The sequence below is a fragment of the Bos taurus genome, unplaced genomic scaffold (assembly GCF_002263795.3).
Source record: "Bos taurus isolate L1 Dominette 01449 registration number 42190680 breed Hereford unplaced genomic scaffold, ARS-UCD2.0 Leftover_ScbfJmS_162, whole genome shotgun sequence".
NCBI classification, from domain to species: domain Eukaryota; kingdom Metazoa; phylum Chordata; class Mammalia; order Artiodactyla; family Bovidae; genus Bos; species Bos taurus.
In genome coordinates this window covers 19,963-40,437 of record NW_020190720.1, presented here as the reverse complement: position 1 = coordinate 40,437, position 20,475 = coordinate 19,963, and the positions used below count along the sequence as shown (strand labels likewise).

Sequence of the window (20,475 nt, the reverse complement as noted above, 5' to 3'; positions counted from 1 at the left end):
TACTATTCAACATAGTTTTGGAAGTTTTGGCCACAGCAATCAGAGCAGAAAAAGAAATAAAAGGAATCCAGATTGGAAAAGAAGAAGTAAAACCCTCACTGTTTGCAGATGACATGATCCTCTACATAGAAAACCCTAAAGATTCCACCAGAAAATTACTAGAGCTAATCAATGAATATAGTAAAGTTGCAGGATATAAAATCAACACACAGAAATCCCTTGCATCCCTATACACTAACAATGAGAAAACAGAAAAAGAAATTAAGGAAACAATTCCATTCACCATTGCAACGAATAGAATAAAACACTTAGGAATATATCTACCTAAAGAAACAAAAGACCTATATATAGAAAATTATAAAACACTGGCGAAAGAAATCAAAGAGGACACAAATAGATGGAGAAATATACTGTGTTCATGGATCGGAAGAATCAATATAGTGAAAATGAGTACACTACCCAAAGCAATCTACAGATTCAATGCAATCCCGACCAAGCTACCAACTGTAGTTTTCACAGAACTAGGTCAAATAATTTCACAATTTGTATGGAAATACAAAAAATACAAAATACAAAAGTGAAACTAGAATACTTTCTAACACTATACACAAAAATAAACTCAAAATGGATTAAAGATCCAAATGTAAGGCCAGAAACTATAAAACTCCTAGAGGAAAACACAGGCAAAACATTCTCCCACATAAATCATAGCAGGATCCTCTATGACCCACCTCCCAGAATATTGGAAATAAAAGAAAAAGTAAGCTAATGGGACCTAATTAAAATTAAAAGCTTTTGCACAACAAAGGAAACTATAAGCAAGGTGAAAAGACAGCCTTCAGAATGGGAGAAAATAATAGCAAATGAAGCAACTGACAAAGAATTAATCTCAAAAATATACAAGCAACTTCTGCAACTCAATTCCAGAAAAATAAACGACCCAATCAAAAAATGGGTCAAAGACCTAAACAGACATTTCTCCAGAGAAGACATACAGATGGCTAACAAACACATGAAAAGATGCTCAACATCACTCATTATTACAGAAATGCAAATCAAAACCACAATGAGGTACCATTTCACTCCAGTCAGAATGGCTGCTATCCAAAATTCTCCAGGCAATAAATGCTGGAGAGGGTGTGGAGAAAAGGGAACCCTCTTACACTGTTGGTGGGAATGCAAACTAGTACAGCCACTATGGAGAACAGTATGGAGATTCCTTAAAAAACTGGAAATAGAACTGTCTTATGACCCAGCAATCCCACTGCTGGGCATACACACTAAGGAAACCAGAATTGAAAGAGACACGTATACCCCAATGTTCATTGTAGCACTGTTTATAATAGCCAGGACATGGAAGCAACCTAGATGTCCATCAGCAGATGAATGGATAAGAAAGCTGTGGTACCTATACACAATGGAATATTACTCAGCCATTAAAAAGAATACATTTGAATCAGTTCTAATGAGATGGATGAAACTGGAGCTTTTTATACAGAGTGGAGTAAGCCAGAAAGAAAAACACCAATACAGTATCCTAACACATATATATGGAATTTAGAAAGATGGTAATGATAACCCGGTATGTGAGACAGCAAAAGAGACACAGATGTATAGAACAGTCTGTTGGACTCTATGTGAGAGGGCGAGGGTGGGATGGTTTGGGAGAATGGCTTTGAAACATATATATTATCATATGTGAAACAGATTGCCAGTCCAGGTTTGATGCATGATACAGGGTGCTTGGGGCTGGTGCACTGGGATGACCCAGAGGGATGGTATGGGGTGGGAGGTGGGAGGGGGGTTCAGGTTGGGGAACACATGTGCACCCGTGGCAGATTCATGTCAATGTATGGCAAAACCAATACAATATTGTAAAGTAATTAGCCTCCAAAACAAACAAACAAACAAACAAATCCTAAATGATGATGCTGTTAAAATGCTGCACTCAATATGCCAGCATATCTGGAAAACTCCACAATGGTCACAGGACTGGAAAATGTTGTTTTTCATTCCAATACCAAAGAATGTTCAAACTCTCATACCATCACACACATTTCACATGCCTAGCAAGGTCATGCTCAAAATCCTTCAAGCTGAGCCTCAGCAGTAGGTGAACCAAGAACTTCCAATATACATGCTGGATTTAGAAAAACAGAGGAAGCAGAGATCAAATTGCTAACATCTGCTGGATCTCAGAAGTAAGGGAATCCAAAAAAACATCTTCTTCTGCTTCACTGACTATGCTAGAGCCTTTGCATGGATCACAACAAACTGGAAAATTCTTAAAGAGATGGGAATACCGGACCACATTACCTGTCTCCTGAGAAGTCTGTATGCAGGACAAGACGCAATAGTCAGAACAGGACATGGAACAATGGAGTGGTTCAAATTGGGAAAGGAGTTCGTCAAGGCTGTATGTTGTCACTCTGCTTTTTTAACTTCTATGCCAAGTACATCATGTGAAACGCTGGGGTGGATGAAGCCCAAGCTGGTTTCAAGATTGCCAGGAGAAAAACAGCAACCTCAGATGTGCAGATGATACCGCGCAAATGGCAAAAAGCGAAGAGGAACTAAAGAGCCTCCTGGGGGAGGTGAAGGAGTGAAAACTGGCTTAAAACTGGACATTCCTAAAAACTAAGATTTTGGCATCCAGGTCCATCACTTCATGGCAATAATATGGGAAAAAGGTGGAAACAGAGGCAGATTTTATTTTCTAGGGCTCCAAAATCACTGTGGAAGGCGACTGCAGCCATTAAGTGAAAATTAATTTTAATTAAGAAATGAAAAGACGCTTGCTCCTCGAAAGAAAAGCTTAAGAGAAGAAAAAAATAACCTTACAATGACCACTGCACGTCCTAGTGAGAAGAAGAATCAGACATCTTTCTCTATAAATCCAAGGGTAGAAATAGTTAACCATTTGAAAAAGACATGTCAAAAGCCAAGACAGGCCAGAAGCCAGGCCTTTCACATCAAACAGTTGGTCAAGGTGTGAACACAAAGGAAAAGTACTTAAAGGAAATCAAAAGTGGTCCTCCAGTGAACACATGCATGATAAGAAAGCAAAACTGACCATCAAGTTCAAGTGGTAAACTGGTTTGAGAAGAAAAAGGAAAGATGCTGAGTAGGATGTGCAACTCAAAGACATCACTTTGCCGCTAAAGGTCCATCCTGTGAAAGCTATGGATTTCCCAGTAGTCATGCACTTATGTGAGTGTCAGACCAAAAGAAGGTTGAGCCCTGAATAAATGATGCTTTTGAATTGTGGTGCTAGATAAGACTCTTGAGAGTCCCTTGGACTGCAAGGAGATCAAACCAGTCCATCCTAAAGGAAATCAATCCTGAATATTCATTGGAAGACTGATGCTGAAGATGAAACTCCAATACTTTGCCTTCCTGATGTGAAGAGCCAAGTCATTGGAAAAGACCCTGATGCTGGGAAAGGCTGAGGGCAGGAGGAGAATAGGGCAACAGAGGATGAAATAGTTGGATGGCATCAGCGACTCAATGGACATGAGTTTGAGCAAACTCAGGAGACAGTGAGAGACAGGGAAGCCTGGCGTGCTGCAGTTCACAGGGTCACAGAGTTGGACATGACTTAGCGACTGAACAACAATTCACCATATGTGAACAGCTCAATCAGTGGCCAAAAAGTTACAGTTTATCTTATTTATTTGTAGTAATTCATTGTCTATTCTGACTATGATCCTCTGTCAATGGAGAAATAAATCTACTTTTCAAAACAGACATAGTTTGTGCTGTGAAGTCTGGCTTCTCCTTTGAGAGGGAGAGGCATAGAGGAACACAGGAGACTCACTACTGAGGATGCAGATCTTGATGAAATAAAAAACAATTTCATTGCACAAGTTCCAGGATATGTCTTTGGATTCAGGTAACAGGATTGGGATTGACAGCTAGATTGCATGTTACTTTAAGAGCATTCATTTTATTCTCTGCTTCCACAATAAATGTAGCCGAATCATCAGTTCTATTTAATCCCATAAGGTGGAGAAAGGGTGAAATGTCCCGAGTTCCCTCCTTGATTAGAAAAAGTAACTTGAAGTATTTATGTCTTTTGCAATAGTGAGATACTGACTTAAATATGCATATTAGGAAATAAAATGAGTAAAAGAAGCATTCAAGCATAATATTTTGTTTTGTTGAAAATACTCTGAAGTTGTTTCTCTGAACATAGAAAGAATCCCTGAGTCCTGTAATAGCAGATGGTATTTTTTCCCATTATCATCATTTGCAACAATGAGATTGCCATACATAGAAGAGTCTGATTCTTCACAAAATAGAAGACAGAAAGTGTCCTATTTGTGGAGATTTCTTGTTCAAGTAGTTGAACATTTCAGTGCATGGATTCCATCACTTAGCACCAAGAAAAAGAGGTAAAATGGGTTGGGGGAAGAAAAGAGACTGAGGAGGCTGTTCACCAGATGTGACAAGAGACATGAGACAAGGCAGCCACCTTGTCATCATAACTGGAAGGCAGGCTCTGAATTCTTGGGTGTGATCTCCTGACTCTAAAGTGAACAGCAGGAGAACAAAGGCAGCCAAGCAAAGACTGAGTCCTGAGGCCGACAGAGCACCTGTCAGGCAGGACCACTCAGTGATGGAGTCTCTGGGTCCCCAGGAGGCTGCTGACGGGCAGGCCACAGGCTGAGTCACAACTGCTGCTGCTTCAGGAGCACAGGCCTGGCCTCAGCCCTTCTCACAGTCTCTCCTGTGGGGCTCCTGCCTTGCCTGCGTGACCCAGGCCACTTCCTGTGAGAACAGGCCTTTGGAGTTGGGTCTGCAAAGGCTTCCCTACCCCTTCCTCCTGGGATGAGAGCCCGGCCCCTCTCATCTTGGGCCCCTGGGTGGGTCCCCTCCCCGCTGACACATCATGTGGAGCCCCCATGCTGCTCTCAGCCCCCGTGAGTCCTGCCCTCGCCCTGAGTGCCTGCTGTTCTCACACCACCTACCGGGGGCCCTGCCAGCCAGCAGTCTGTGCTCAGTCAGGGGACTTGGTTAAACCCTCTAAGCATCAATAGGCCCTCAGCCTAGTGAGGGCCTCTCCCTTTTCACAATGTCACCTGACAGTGGGGCCCTCTCAGAACTCAGGGCTGAGCTTTCTGAGTTTTGCTCTCAGATGATATGGGGTCTTATTCACCTGCTCCATTTCCAGGGTGAGGAGGTTCAGCGAGGGGCAGGGGTTGGCTGGGATTAACTTTCCCCGTTCTCACGCCAGGCCCTGTGCCCCTGCCTTCCCTCTGAATTCTTCCCTCACTACCTCTTCTTGTAAAGGATACAGGCTATTATGATGCCCATTACGACGAAACGGGAGAGAACCCTGGTGGTGATCCAGGTGATGTGATTGATGGCTGGGGCCGGGGGCTGCACTGTAGAGGGTCCCGTGGTCAGTGATGCTGAAAGGAGAGGAAGAGTGAAGCCCTTGTCCAGACCCCAAGCCTGGCAGATGTCTCCTCACCCCACCGACTCAGGTACCCCTATTGTGCAGACAGTTTACACACATCACATGGAGACCCCTGAGAGAGGTCCCCAGGCGAGATGGGGGGAAGGGAGGAGGCCAGTACTCATGGGGCTCTGACAGCTAATGGGGGAGCAAGGTTTCCAACACAGCCACTCAGTCCTGCTGTGACATAGAGGTGGTGACATGAGGATGAAGTCCTCAGGAGCTGACAGCAGAGGTGGTATTGACAGATTTCCAGAAGTAGGATTGGTGACATTTAAAAGAAAATTCTGGAAAGAGTGTACAGTGAGAAATAAATCCCAGAAATCAAAAAGATGTCTACAGGTTTGGGATCAGCAAAAATCCATGTTCAATTGTCCAAAGGCCTGTGCTGTGAGGCAAGACTTCAGGAAGTGGAAGAGGAAGGAGGATGACAGAGGATCCCGGGTCATTGCTCTCCCAGGACAACTCACCTCTGACGGATCACTTAGTCAAACACACACACACACGCACACACACACACACACACACACGAAGGGTGAGTCCATGTCACCATGAGAGGAGTATCACTTTCTCCTCCCTTCTCACTTACCCAAGGTCTTCAACATTTTCTCCCAGTGCACCATGAAATCCTGAAGCCAGGACCGACAGTCTCCCATGGAGACCTTCTTCAAGAAGTCCATCACAGCTCTGTCACTCTCCCACTTTTCTTTCATCCATTTTGCCTCCAGGGTGATCCACTCTCCAGTGTCCGTTCTCTGAATCACAGTGGAGACTCATTAGTTCATTCAAGCCAAATGGCCAGGATCCACCGATGTGTCTGTTATCCTCACAGTGACATGTCATCCTGGCCTGCAGAGTGAGAGGGTCTGCCCCCACCATGGGAAAGAAAGAGCTCAGCCTTTGGGCTTGACAGATTCTTTGCCCCACCTGGGTCCACCTCCCTTGGCCCAGCTAATGTGGCCCTGTGCTCTCCTCAAAGGCCACTTCTTCCACTGGACTACTAGGGAAGGACCAATATCCAATTATACTGTTTACTTATAAACAGTGAATGTAGCTGAGCCCCTAATCTGGCCCTCTTGTACTTCGACTTTCTAACTTACCTGTGACTGTTTGTTTCTCCAGTGTAAAGTCATGCAGTTGGTCCCTGATGTTTCTGAGTGTTTCAGTCTGTGTTTCCCAGGCCTTTATGGTTTCACTTCTTCTCCCAATGGACTTGTGAATATGATCTTAGCATGACCACAATCATAGGAGAGATAAAGCTCTCCATCCACCTGGCCTTGAACCTCACACCATGGCTGTCTAGGTCTGGGCTGAGGGTCGACGGTGAAGTTATAGGAAAGAGAGTGAGCGTCTGTGAAGGCAAACCGCAGTGAGGGTGAGGTTGGGAGAAGAAGACCCATAGGCCTCCTCCCCCAGTTCTGTGAGAGCAGAGTACAGCTGCAGGGCTGGGCTGACATAGCAGGACAGCTCTGCCTGCCGCCCCCAGCCCCTCACCAGTTACGACTGAGGAAGACGACGAAGCCTCAGTCAGGCAAGAAGCACCACAACCCTGGATATGCCCCATTTCCACCCTGCTCACAAGCTCCGCACGTGACACTAACCGACACATACGTTTCCCAGGGATGGGCCAGGCTGGTTCAGAAGGAAAGGCCTAAACCCAGAGGACTGTCAGCTTCTCTGTGAGTGTCCTGTGGGAGATGCAGAGGGTGAGGTGGCTGTTCCTGAGGAAGCAGATCACAGCCAGTGGGGCTGGGGGTGTGGAGGATGAGCTCAGAACCCAAATCTAGATAAGGGAGAGTTTATAATCACGGGTCACTGGGCGTAGCAAGGCTGGGGAGATGTGGTGATCTCCCACTAGGATGGGTCTTGGAAGCCGGGAGAAAGGCCTGTCCCATGCAGCATGAAAGAGAAAGTCCAGAACTTCCGAGGCAGGTAGTAGAGGAGGGGATCCAAGGCTAAGAGAAGTGAATCTGCCAGGGTGGACACGGTGTGAAAGGGCAGGAGAGTGTGCAATCCACCCGCTCCATGGGAAAGCCCGATGGACTCCATGGAGCCTGAGAGGAAGGCGTGGATGAGAAGCATCTCCAACAGCTCAAGGATGACTTGTGCAGGTCAGGGATGGTGGTAGGAGACCGTGTTCCTGTGGGCTTCTATCAGGAACAGGGATGGAAGTTGTAGAAAAATCAGATTCCAAGTGGGGGGTGCTCTAGGGCAGCAGAAAAGTAGGTGCAGTGGTCAAAGTGGTTAGGGAGTCTCAATGCCAACCAAGGCCTGACTGCAGAGAATATGATGCTGGCTCATAGCATAGGCCGATCCTAAAGGCAAACAGATGGGCAGTAACCTAGATACAAACTGTACCATTGAAAGAAATAAAGAGAGACAGAACACAAGGCTGGACGATCAGGAAGCCAAAGGCAGTCATCCGTACCAAACACCTGATCCAGGCCCATTTTCTGGATCTGAGCCACTTCTCAGAAGGTATCATCAGAGAAAGAAGCCATGTTCTAAAGAGGAGGGCCCTTTCATCACCACATCTAGGGCAAAAGTCCTTCCATTTTTTCCCAAAGAGTAACATGGTTATTCACTGGGGTAAGTGAACCTGCAGAAGCAGAAACTACTCTCACGTTCACATTGCACCTAGTGTGGTCCTAATATCAGGCACAGGAAGCGTAGCATCACCATGGTCCCCCAATTGTTGAAGCGATGCTCAGAGTACCAGGCCATCAATGGACAGCTGTCCCAGGTTCTGCTTACAGTGGTTATCACTGGGTCCACAGACCACACAGTGGTCATTTCACATGCCCTGGACTTGTGACAGGCATGGAGACCTGAGTAGCTAGTAAATTATTGTGTGGTGAAGGCTACTGTATTAGTGAATTCCAGATTCAAACTTCGGACCCTACCTCCCCATCCGCCAATAGTACGTGTACACAATATCCTGGAGGAAATACAGAGACAAGTGCCAAGCTGCAACCTCTCAAGGGCTGCAGGGGTGTGGTCCCTATCCTATTTCCATTTAATACCGCTGTGGCCTTAGGTTTCCTCTAATGGTACAGAAGAAATAGTTTAGGCTTCGCGGACCCTAGGTCTCTGCTGCAACCTGCTGTCCCAGCACAAAAGCAGTCACAACTGGCGAACGATGAGCATGGCTGGAGCTGCTTCTTAGGCAGGTGACCCAGCAGAACTGGTGACATCAGAGGTATCTGTGGCCAGAAAGGTGCTATGTGCCATTTTCTACTTGAAGGCTCACAACACAGACCCTAAGTGTTGCAGTGGAGAAAGTCACACCACTTAAACATGGTTCCTGGTGTGGTCCTGGGGCCTGGCAGAGATGAGGCCTCTGGTCATGGAATGGAGTTGCCCATAGTGATGTGTGCTCATCAACCCCTAATCATTAGTTCAGCTAGGCCAGCCGTCATAGGATAGAAGTGGTTATGTGTTTTGGCATAAGCAGGGCCACCAGGAACAAATAAGACCCATCAGCAGCTGGCCTAGATGTGACACTAGAGTTCTTATATAGCCAGTATCCTCTGCTCACACCTGTGGCTTCCCTTATGCCACTTTGGAACAAATAGTTACTCTGTAGCAAAGGAGCGGGGTGGTCATTAGTCCATAACTGCTGGATGATTTTTATTTTCCTAAGAAAAAGTACTGCATGTTGAAGACAAATCACTCCCAAAACTAGTGAAAGAAAGCAAAACTTTAAGGGTAAATCAACTGCATTACCTTGTAGAATTAAGAAAATAAAAAGCAGTTGGTAGTATGATTGCTAGTCCAAATATGTGTGTTTAAACAATTTAAAAAACTATTTATTTTGTAAGAATATACCTGTACCTCTAAGGCAACTATGTGTAAAAGATTTACACAAACATTTTCAGTTCAAGCTAATAAAACTGCTATTGAGAAAGTATTCCACATCAGTAAGTCTGTCTTAGAAAGTTCAGATGCTAAAGCATTCCTAAAGCTTGGTGTTCTGAAAGACAAATCTGCTTCTGTGATGCTGGGTGATGTATGTGACTGGCTGGCTCCAAGTGGGCCTCGACAGGCACCTTCCTCCTGACGCTGGGGGACTGTGAGAGGAGAGTCAGACACAGGCCCCCAGGGCTGCATGGACCTCTGTGAGACACTGGGCCAGCTGCTGGAACTCCATCTCTCCTCTGGATTGAAGGCACAGCACAAGCCATCACATAAATAGTTCATCAGGACAGCTGATAATCTGGGCTATTTGGTAACCCTCTTTCAGGTACTGGGCCACATCAAATGGGTAGATGTCCACTTAGGGCGTTTGGCCAGAGTCATAAACACATGGGCTCTTTTAGTAGCAGCATGCTGACTTCTTAGTTGTGGCATGCAGGATCCAGGTCCCCCACCAGGGATCGAACCCAGGCCCCTGCACTGGGAGTGTGGAGTCTTAGCCACTGGATTACCAGGGAAGGCTGGAGAACTCATTATTAACCAGACTTTCAAAAGCCATCCATCGATCCCGTGTTTTTGTTGTTCCCCAGACAGTGAGAGTCCATGGGGAACAAGACTCTGGAGAGGGATTGGCTTTGCTCTTAACATGAAGTTGTCATCAATGACAGAGATTCTAGGAGCCAGGTCTTTGTGGAAGACTTCTCTTCTGACCAGGTAGCTCATTCCACAGGCAATCTGAACAGCCATGTGAACTAGCTTTTGTTGAGAAGTTTCCTGCTGACTATTTGCCTCTACATATTTGCACTGTCATAAAAACAATTTAAGATACCCCCAATTCATGTAAGGCAATCCACCATGGGCTTTTCCCCTTCTTATGTTCATACATGGCTAATAGGAAGATTTCTGTGATCTTGTAGCTCACAACTTTTAGGGAGCATGGTGGTCACCTGAATTTCAGAAGCTTGATCTCTAACTGTTTTTACAAATGCTTGTTGCTCTTTATCTGGATATTATTCATCTACATAAACCCCATGGGAAGTACACCAAAAGGTACCTTCTTAGAGTATATCTTTTGAGTTCCTCTCCCTGGATAGATATTTTGGTATCATTCACCTAAGCTCTGGCCTCCAAAAGAGCGACACTTTTCAAGTTGTACTCCTCTAGCCACAAGGTTGGATAACGGGAGATGGGAGCTGTATTGTTGGGTGTGTTGCCTCTCACATACTGAGACATCTGGGAACGACTGGGACTGAGACAGCCCTTGGGAACTACTGCTGGTGCTGATGCTATCTCCCAGTTCAATCCTTTTCACACTATGAAGATGCAAAACAGCTAATACTAGTACTACAAGAAATATACCTGGACAGCAAATCCCTAGGCTGATATAAAACACACCTGTAGACATGGCTGTAGACAAGGCTGCATGTACAGGATCATAAATGGGTTCTTCTGATAGTGGTTTTGTCCAAGGCTGAAGTTTTCCTACCTCAATTTCTGGATGGCAACTTTTCCTTCATTCAACTCTAAGACTGTGAAGCTTTTTGAAGTTACTGTCAAGTTGAGGTGCATTTAGTGTCGTAACTTCAGAATCTACTTTGCCAGGACAGGACAGCTCGAGCCCAAACACTGATACAGTGCCTGGGAGTTCTGGGGGCAGGGGTGGGGGTGGTGGGGCCGGGCCGCAGGCAGCCTAGCGGACCCGAGCTGTACCAGCGGCAGCCTGCCGGATCCCCATCCCAGGGAGACCGCCCTGCACATCCATCCTGCTGTGAGCGCCCACCTCCACCGCCCAGGAGAAGGAAGCTAGGCCACTTGCTGCTGCCCACCTGGCCTGAGCCCTTGAAAGACGAATAGCTCCTACCCCGGCCACCCTGCCAGTGTTAACTGATCTGTCTTAAAGAGCGCTAGTCCTTCAAGGGCCCAGAGCAGTAGGGATGGGACCTACTTCCCTTCAGCAGGAGTAAGAAGGGACCAGAGGCAGTAGGGAAGGGACCTGGTGGTCCTTCAAGGGCAGAGAGCAGTAGGGAAGGGACCTACTTCAGTTCATCAATACTACGAAGGGACCAGAAGGAGCTCTGTGCACAGATCATCAATTCAGTTCAGTCGCTCAGTTGTGTCCGAATCTTTGTGACCCCATGAACCACAGCACGCCAGGGCTCCCTGTCCATCACCAACTCCCGGAGTCCACCCAAATCCATGTCCATTGTGTCAGTGATGTCATCTAACCATCTCATCCTCAGTCATCCCCTTCTCTTCCTGCCCTCAATCTTTCTCAGCATCAGGGTCGTCTCAAGTGATTCAGCTCTTCACGTCAGGTGGCCAAAATACTGGCGTTTCAGCTTCAACATCAGTCCTTCCAATGAATACCCAGGACTGATCTCCTTTAGGATGGACTGGTTGGATCTCCTTGCAGTCCAAGGGACTCTTTAAGAGTCTTCTCCAACACCACAGTTCAAAAGCGTCAATTCTTCGGGCCTCAGCTTTCTTTATAGTCCAACTCTCTCATCCGTACATGACCACTGGAAAAACAAAGGACTTGAGTAGACGGACCTTTGTTGACAAACTAATGTCTCTGCTTTTTAACATGCTGTCTCAGTCGGTCATAACTTTCCTTCCAAGGAGTAAGCGTCTTTGAATTTCATGGCTGCAATCACCATCTGCAGTGAGTTTGGAGCCCAGAAAAATAAAGTCTGACACTGTTTCCATTGTTTTCCCATCTATTTGCCATGAAGTCATTGGACCAGATGCCATGATCTTCGTTTTCTGAATGTTGAGCTTTAAGCCAACTTTTTCACTCTCCTCTTTCACTTTCATCAAAGGCTCTTTAGTTCCTCTTCACTTTCTGCCATAAGGGTGGTGTCATCTACATATCTGAGGTTATCGATATTTCTCCCGGCAATTTTGATTCCAGCTTGTGCTTCCTCCAGCCCGGTGTTTCTCATGATGTACTCTGCATATAAGTTAAATAAGCAGGGTGACAATTTAAAGCCTTGATGGACTCCTTTTCCTATTTGGAACCAGTCTGTTGTTCCATGTCCAGTTCTAACTGTTGCTTCCTGACCTGCATACAGGTTTCTCAAGAGGCAGGTCAGGTGGTCTGGTATTCCCATCTCTTTCAGAATTTTCCACAGGTGATTGTGATCCACACAGTCAAAGGCTTTGGCATAGTCAATAAAACAGAAATAGATGTTTTTCTGAAACTCTCCTGATTTTAGGATGATGCAGCGGATGTTGGCAATTTGATCTCTGGTTCCTCTGCCTTTTCTAAAACCAGCTTGAACATCTGGATGTTCAAGGTTCAGTATTGCTGCAGCCTGGCGCAGGAGGCGGCGGCTGTGACGGCGCAGAAGGGCAGATCATGGGCTTGTGGTTTTCAGGGCGGCTCTGGGTCCCTTTCCCGGGCTCCAGGACTCCCACTTCCCAGGGCCGGGCTGAGCCCTGGCGGGCCTCAACAGCATTTCCTGTACGTTCTGGCCCCCTTTTCTCCTAGCGTCACCTCCCAAACTCCCCGCATTAGTGCTTTACCAAGGCACCCCTGTTCTGGCCCGGAGAGCCCGCAAGCAGCCCGGGGGAGCCACTGAGTAGTAAAGGACCCAGGGGAAGGGAAAGAGGAGAGGGCGCACACCACCACCCCTGTTCAGGTCGTAACTCACCCAACTTCCCCTCGGGCCATCCCCCCGCCCCCAGTAGGTTCATCCCGGAACTCACTGCCAGACGTCCCGCTGAACCAGACAATGAGAAGCAAGTCCAGGAAGCCAAGAAGCGTCTCGGGGCCACCCATCTCTCCCTTTGCCACCTGGATCTCGATTTTGCAGGAGTGGAGCATGCCAGGTCAGAGGAGCGGATCCTTTCTGGGGAGGCAGACACTGCACTTCTGGGGCCTCCGGCTTGCTCCGCTCGGACGCCCCGCCCCAGGCAAGGCCCGCGCAGTCATTAACCGGCGGCTTCCCCAGACTGCTAGCTCGCGACCAGAGTGTTGCCACTTCCTCCTCTTCCCACTTGTTTGAACGATTCGCGGTCTGATAGCCAGAAATTCCTAGTTAGATCATTTTGTCATTTTGGTCTCCCTAATTAATTGAAATTGATCAGAGGTCGTTAGGGAAGAATTTCTGGCAAGAAGATCATGGAGGGGAGAGCTCAAGGCTTCCTGCTTTCCCATCTGAGCTTGCCTTGGATGATCACTGACCTCTTCATTGTACTGAGTTTCCTTAGGGTTTTCCATACCGTCTCATGAAAACTTGAAGGAAGTTTTCAGCCAACCCAGTTATTACTTCCGGTGCCAGTTCAGGTGGCAAACTTAATTGATAAATGTCGTCTGTGTCCCGACCATTCCACTGACCTGCCCTTCTCTCATCTCTCTCCCTCTCCTCGGGCTTCTTGAGTCCCATAGACACAACAGTATTGAAATTAGGTTAGTTCATCACTCCGCAAGTAGCTTCGGTCTCATTTGTTTATTTTTCCTTCAAAATTTCAGTGCCAATGCATTTTGAAGAAGGATTCTGTGTAATTCTACAGGTTGTTTGCCCCTCCTTTTTTTTTGTATAATTGTACAACCTTTGAAATTTGCATAAGTTATAATGATCCAGTATTATTTGTCTTTCAAAAAACAACAACAACAACTTTCTCTTCCTCCCAGCAACCATCTAAGGGGAATTAAAGTTCCTGAAAGAAGGCCAATTCAAGATGGCTTCTACTCTGATAGAAACAGAAAACAAAAAGATGAGGAAAAGCAATAAAGAAATGGGTCCTCATCAAACTTATATACTTTTGACAGCAAAGGAAACCATAAACAAAACAAAAAAAAGGCAAACTACAGACTGGGAGAAAAGATTTGCAAATGATGTCACCCTTGCAAGTACAAGGGCTTAATTTCCAAATATATGAAAAGCTCTTACAACTCAATAATCAAGACAGGGAACCCAATCAAAGAATGGGCAGAAGATCTAAATAGACATTTCTCCAAAGAAGGCATACACATGGACAATAGGCATGTGAAAAGATGCTCAATATCAATATTTATTATTTTTAATTAATTAATTAAAATGTTTTACTTTATATTGGAGTATATACGTGATTAAAAATGTGTGTTAGTTTCAGATGTACAGCAAAGTGATTCAGTTATACATATACATGTATCTCTTTTTTTACAAATTCTTTTCCCATTTATGCTATTACAGAATATGGAGCACAGTTCCCTATGCCACACAAGTCCTGTTGGTCATCTATTTTAAGTACAGTAGTGTGTATATGTCAATCCTAAACTCCCAGTTTCTCTCTCTCCATCACCTTTCACCTCTGGATATATGCCCAGGAATGGGATTTTGTATCATATGGTAGCTCTGAACCTGCCTGCAATGCAGGAGACCTGGGTTTAATCCCTGGGTCAGGAAGATCCCCTGGAAAAGGAAATGGCAACCCACTCCAGTATTCTTGCCTGGAGAATTCCATGGACGGAGAAGTCTGGCGGGCAACAGTCCCTCGGGTGACAAAAAGTCAGACACTACTTAGCAACCAAATCACCACCACATGGTAGCTCTGTTTTCAGTTTTGAAAGGAATCTCCATTCCATTCTCCATAGTGCGTGTATCAGTTTACATTCCCACCAGCAGTGTGGGAGGGTTCCCTTTTCTCCACAGTCTCTCCAGCATTTATTGTTTGTTCAGTTCAGTTCAGTCGCTCAGTCATGTCCGAATTTTTGTGACCCCATGGACTGCAGCACGCCAGGCTTCCCTGTCCATCACCAAGTCCCAGAGCATACTCAGACTCATAGACTTTTCAATATGGCCATTCTGATCAGTGTGAGGTTCCTTGAAGGGGGAAGGAGAATAAATGTCAGAGAATGAGCAGTAAGAGCTAAAGCGTCTCGGCCCCAGGATCCAGGGAACCTCCTGGGCAACAAGGACAGCCTTTAGGAGACAGAGCAGGGTTGGTGTGCACAGGCCTCTCAGAGCAGTGGCTCCTCTTGTTGCAAAGCACCGGCTCTAGTTTGCCTGGGCTTCCAAACCACATGGGTTTAGTCATCCTGTGGCATGTGGGATCTTCCCTGACCAGGGATCAAACCTGTGTCCCCTGCATTGACAGGTGAATTCCTAACACTGTCCCACCAGAAAGCCCCCACCACATCTTCTTTATCCATTCATTTGTCGATTGTCATTAAGTTGTATGGCTTCTTGTATGGCTTCTCAGGTAGCTCAGATGGTAAAGAATCTACCTTCTATGCGGGAGACCTGGGTTCATTCCCTGTGTTGAGAAGATCCCCTGAAGGAGGGCATGGCAACCCACTCCAGTATTCGTGCCCGGAGAATCCCATGGACAGAGGAGCCTGGTGGGCCACAGACCATGGGGTCACGAAGAGTTGAACACGACTGAGCTACTAAGCACACACACATTCTCCTTCCCCTGATGGTGTCTAGGCCCTGGTTTCCACCTCTTACCGTGGGCCCACAGTTCTCCAGCAGAATGGCCTCAGGTTCTGAGTCCTTGCCCCATGTCTCCCCCAGGGTCTGGGTCTGTTCTGAGCAGGCCTTCAAGGCATTAATTCTCCTCCAAGAGAAGCAAGGGTTTGGGCCTCTTATTGTCATAATGAAGGAAAGTCTGTTTCTCCAAAGCCCCTGTGGAGCCTCCACCTCACATCAGTGCTGGAGTGACAAGAAGTGGTAGCCAAGTTAAGTGTCTGTGAGGAAACTCAGGTGCTAGCTGGCATGTGCTGACTCACTCTTCATGTGCCCCACAAAATTCATCTGTTGCAGCTTTGGCCCTGAATGTGATGGTATCAGAAGATGCATGTGTGGGAAGTGATTGGTGGGTTCAGTTCAGTTCAGTTCAGTCTCTCAGTCATGTTTGACTCTTTGTGACCCCTTGGACTGCAGCATGCCAGGCTTTGCTCTCCGTCACCAACATCCAGAGCTTGCTCAAACTCATGTCCATCAAATTGGTGATGCCATCCAACCGTCACATTCTCTGTCATCCCCATCTCCTCCTGCCTTCAATCTTTCCCAGCATCAGGGTGTTTTCAAATGAGTCAGCTCTTCGAATCAGGTGGCCAGAGGATTGAAGTTTCAGCTTCAACATCAGTCCTTCAAATGAACACCCAGGACTGATCTCCTTTAGGATAGACTGGTTGGATCTCCTTGCAGTCCAAGGGACTCTCAAGAGTCTTCTCCAACACCACAGCTCAGAAGCATCAATTCTTCGGCGCTCAGCTTTCTTTATAGTCCACCTCTCACATCGATACATGACTACTGGAAAAACCATAGCCTTGACTACACAGACCTTTGTTGACAAAGTAATGTCTCTGCTTTTTAATATGCTGTCTCGGTTGGTCATAACTTTCCTTCCAAGGAGTAAGCGTCTTTGAATTTCATGGCTGCAATTACCATCTGCCGTGATTTTGGAGCCCAGAAAAATAAAGTCAGCCACTGTTTCCACTGTTTCCCCATCTATTTGCCATGAAGTGATGGGACCAAATGCCATGATCTTAGTTTTCTGAATGTTGAGCTTTAAGGCAACCTTTTCCCTCTCCTCTTTCACTTTCATCAAGAGGCTCTTCAGTTCTTCTTCACTTATCCTATATCAAAAAGGCTGGAAGTTAGGGTTCACAAGGGGCTCTTATTGTATAGTTAAAATATGGCCCATTGTGGTGACCTGACAAACAAGGGATGAAGTCACAGTGGCCACATTGCCCTGATGTGCATCCTATTTCTTCCTTAAGGTGATATCCTGTTTTTCCCTGCTGGTGCCAGTTTCTCAAGACTCCTTGACCACCCAACCCTGAGAACCCTTTGACTAAGTAACCACAATACCCCAGCTGTGGGCTAAAGATCAATTGTGGCCCCCTCCCTCTGGGAACAATTTCCCATCGATAGGGTATAAGAAGGGTTGGCTGTAAAAAGAGAGCACCATTTTCTCTCTAAATCCAGTTGCTTTCTTTCTTTCTTATAATAAACCTTTCTCTGCCTGAATTCCTGGCTCATTCTCTTTTTCTCCACGCTCGCCTTACAGCACATGCATCTTGGGGAGGTTCCATGGACCACGCAGGCGTGAAGAAAGAAACAAGATAATTGGCCAAAGGTAAACAAAGACCCGAAGGACTGTCCTACATAAGTAATTTACATCACCTTCATACTGAGCTCCTCCTCCCTCAGGATGCCTGCACTCCTCTCCGGTGTGTGTCTCTGCAGAACTTGTGACATACTGCACTCCTCCTCATTATAGACAATGCCCATGCCCTTTCTCTCTGGGTATTTATTTCTGCCTTGCTTCTGTCTTAAATAAACAGCCAGTTTTTCTATGTTCTCTCTCAAACATTGTGCTGTGTCTCTAATAATAAGCTTTGTACCTATTTTACAGTTTTTGCTTCCTTGGAACATTCTTGCTATCAAATGGGGGAAAGAACCAGGGCCACTTTGCTTCTAGCCTCTAGTCCCTGGTGGTCTTGTGGCTAGGGTTCCGGGGTTTTCATCCAGGCTACCATGGTTCAATCTCTGCCCAGGTAAGAAAGGTCTCTCTTCAGGACAACTCACTCCTCTCCCTCCAAAATCTCTGGGAATATTTCAGTTCAGTTCAGTTCAGTTCATTCTCTTAGTCGTGTCCAACTCCTTGCGACCCCATGAACCACAGCATGCCAGGGCTCCCTGTCCATCACCAACTCCCGGAGTCCACCCAAACCGACGTCCATTGAGTCAATGATGCCATCCAACCATCTCATCCTCTGTCATCCCCTTCTCCTCCTGCCCTCAATCTTTCCCACCATCAAGGTCTTTTCCAATGAGTCAGCTCTTCGCATCAGGTGGCCAAAGGATTCGAGTTTCAACGTCACCATCAGTCCTTCCAATGAACATTCAGGACTGATTTCCTCTAGGATGGACTGGTTGGATCTCCTTGTAATCCAAGGGATTCTCAAGAGTCTTCTCCAACACCACAGTTCAAAAGTATCAATTCTTCAGCGCTCAGCTTTCTTTATAGTCCAACTCTCACATCCATACATGACCACTGGAACAACCAAGGCCCTGACTAGAAGGATCTTTGTTGACAATGTGATGTCTCTGCTTTTTAGTATGCTGTCTCAGTTGGTCATAACTTTCCTTCCAAGGAGTAAGCACCTTTGAATTTCATGGCTGCAATCAGCATCTGCAGTGAGATTGGAGCCCAGAAAAATAAAGTCTGACACTGTTTCCAATGTTTCCCCATCTATTTGCCATGAAGTAATGGGACAAAATGCCATGGTCTTAGTTTTCTGAATGTTGAGTTCTAAGCTGACTTTTTCACTCTCTTTTTTTACTTTCAAGAGGCTCTTTAGTTCTTCTTTACTTTCTGCCATTGGAGTGGTGTCATCTGCATATCTGAGGTTATTGATATTTCTCCTGGCAATCTTGATTCCAGCTTCTGCTTCTTCCAGCCCAGAGTTTCTCATGATGTACTCTGAATATAAGTTAAATAAGCAGGGTGACAATATACAGCCTTGACGGACTCCTTTTCCTACTTGGAACCAGTCTGTTGTTCCATGTCCAGTTCTAACTGCTGCTTCCTGACCTGCATATAGGTTTCTCAAGAGGCAGGTCAGGTGGTCTGGTATTCCCATCTCTTTCAGAATTTTCCAGTTTATTGTGATCCACACAGTCAAAGCCTTTGGCATAGTAAAAAAAAAAAAAAAAAGCAGAAATAGATGTTTTTCTGGAACTCTCTTGCTTTTTCCATGATCCAGCAGATGTTGGCAATTTGATCTCTGGTTCCTCTGCCTTTTCTAAAACCAGCTTGAACATCTGGAAGTTCACGGTTCACGTATTGCTGAAGCCTGGCTTGGAGAATTTTGAGCATTACTTTACTAGCGTGTGAGATGAGTACAGTTGTGCAGTAGTTTGAGCATTTTTTGGCATTGCCTTTCTTTGAGATTGGAATGAAAACTGACCTTTTCCAGTCCTGTGGCCACTGCTGAGATTTCCAAATTTGCTGGCATATTGAGTGCAGCACTTTCACAGCATCATCTGTAAGGATTTGAAATAGCTCAACTGGAATTCCATCACCTCCACTAGCTTTGTTCATAGTGATGCTTTCTAAGGCCCACTTGACTTCACACTCCAAGATGTCTGGCTCTAGGTGAGTGATCACACCATCGTGATTATCTTGGTCATGAAGATCTTTTTTGTACAGTTTTTCTTTGTATTCTTGCCATCTCTTCTTAATATCTTCTGCTTCTGTTAGGTCCATACCATTTCTGTCCTTTATCGAATCCATTTTTGCATGAAATGTTCCCTTGGTATCTCTAATTTTCTTGAAGAGATCTCTAGTCTTTCCCACTCTGTTGTTTTCCTCTATTTCTTTGCATTGATCGCTGAGGAAGGCTTTCTTATCTCTTCTTGCTATTCTTTGGAACTCTGCATTCAGATGCTTATATCTTTCCTTTGCTCCTTTGCTTTTCACTTCTCTTCTTTTCAAAGCTATTTATAAGGCCTCCTCAGACAGCCATTTTGCTTTTTCACATTTCTTTTTCTTGGAGATGGTCTTGATTCTTGTCTCCTGTACAATGTCATGAACCTCTGTCCATAGTTCATCAGGCACTGTATCTATCAGATCTAGTCCCTTAAAACTATTTCTCACTTCCACTGTATAGTCATAAGGGATTTGATTTAGTTCATACCTGAATGTTCTAGTGGTTTTCTCCACTTTCTTCAATTTCAGGCTGAATTTGGCAATAAGGAGTTCATGATCTGAGCCATAGTCAGCTCCCAGTCTTGTTGTTGCTGACTGTATAGAGCTTCTCCATCTTTGGCTGCAAAGAATATAATCAATCTGATTGGAAGAGGGTGTTTGCTATGACCAGTGCATTCTCTTGGTAGAACTGTATTAGCCTTTGCCCTGCTTCATTCTGTACTCCAAGGCCCAATTTGCCTGTTACTCCAGGTGTTTCTTGACTTCCTACTTTTGCATTCCAGTCCCCTATAATGAAAAGGACATCTTTTTTGGGTGTTAGTTCTAAAAGGTCTTGTAGGTCATCATAGAAGTCTTCAGTTTCTTCAGCATTACTGGTTGGGGCATAGACTTGGATTACCGTGATTTTGAATGGTTTGCCTTGGAAACAAATAGAGATCATTCTGTCATTT

At 45.7% G+C, this 20,475-nt stretch overlaps 1 pseudogene; it reads right to left on the bottom strand.

Moving 5' to 3' along the window:
- Positions 1-9,227: 9,227 nt before the first annotated feature.
- Positions 9,228-10,871, bottom strand: LOC112445505 (tyrosine-protein kinase RYK-like; annotated as a pseudogene).
- Positions 10,872-20,475: the final 9,604 nt, after the last annotated feature.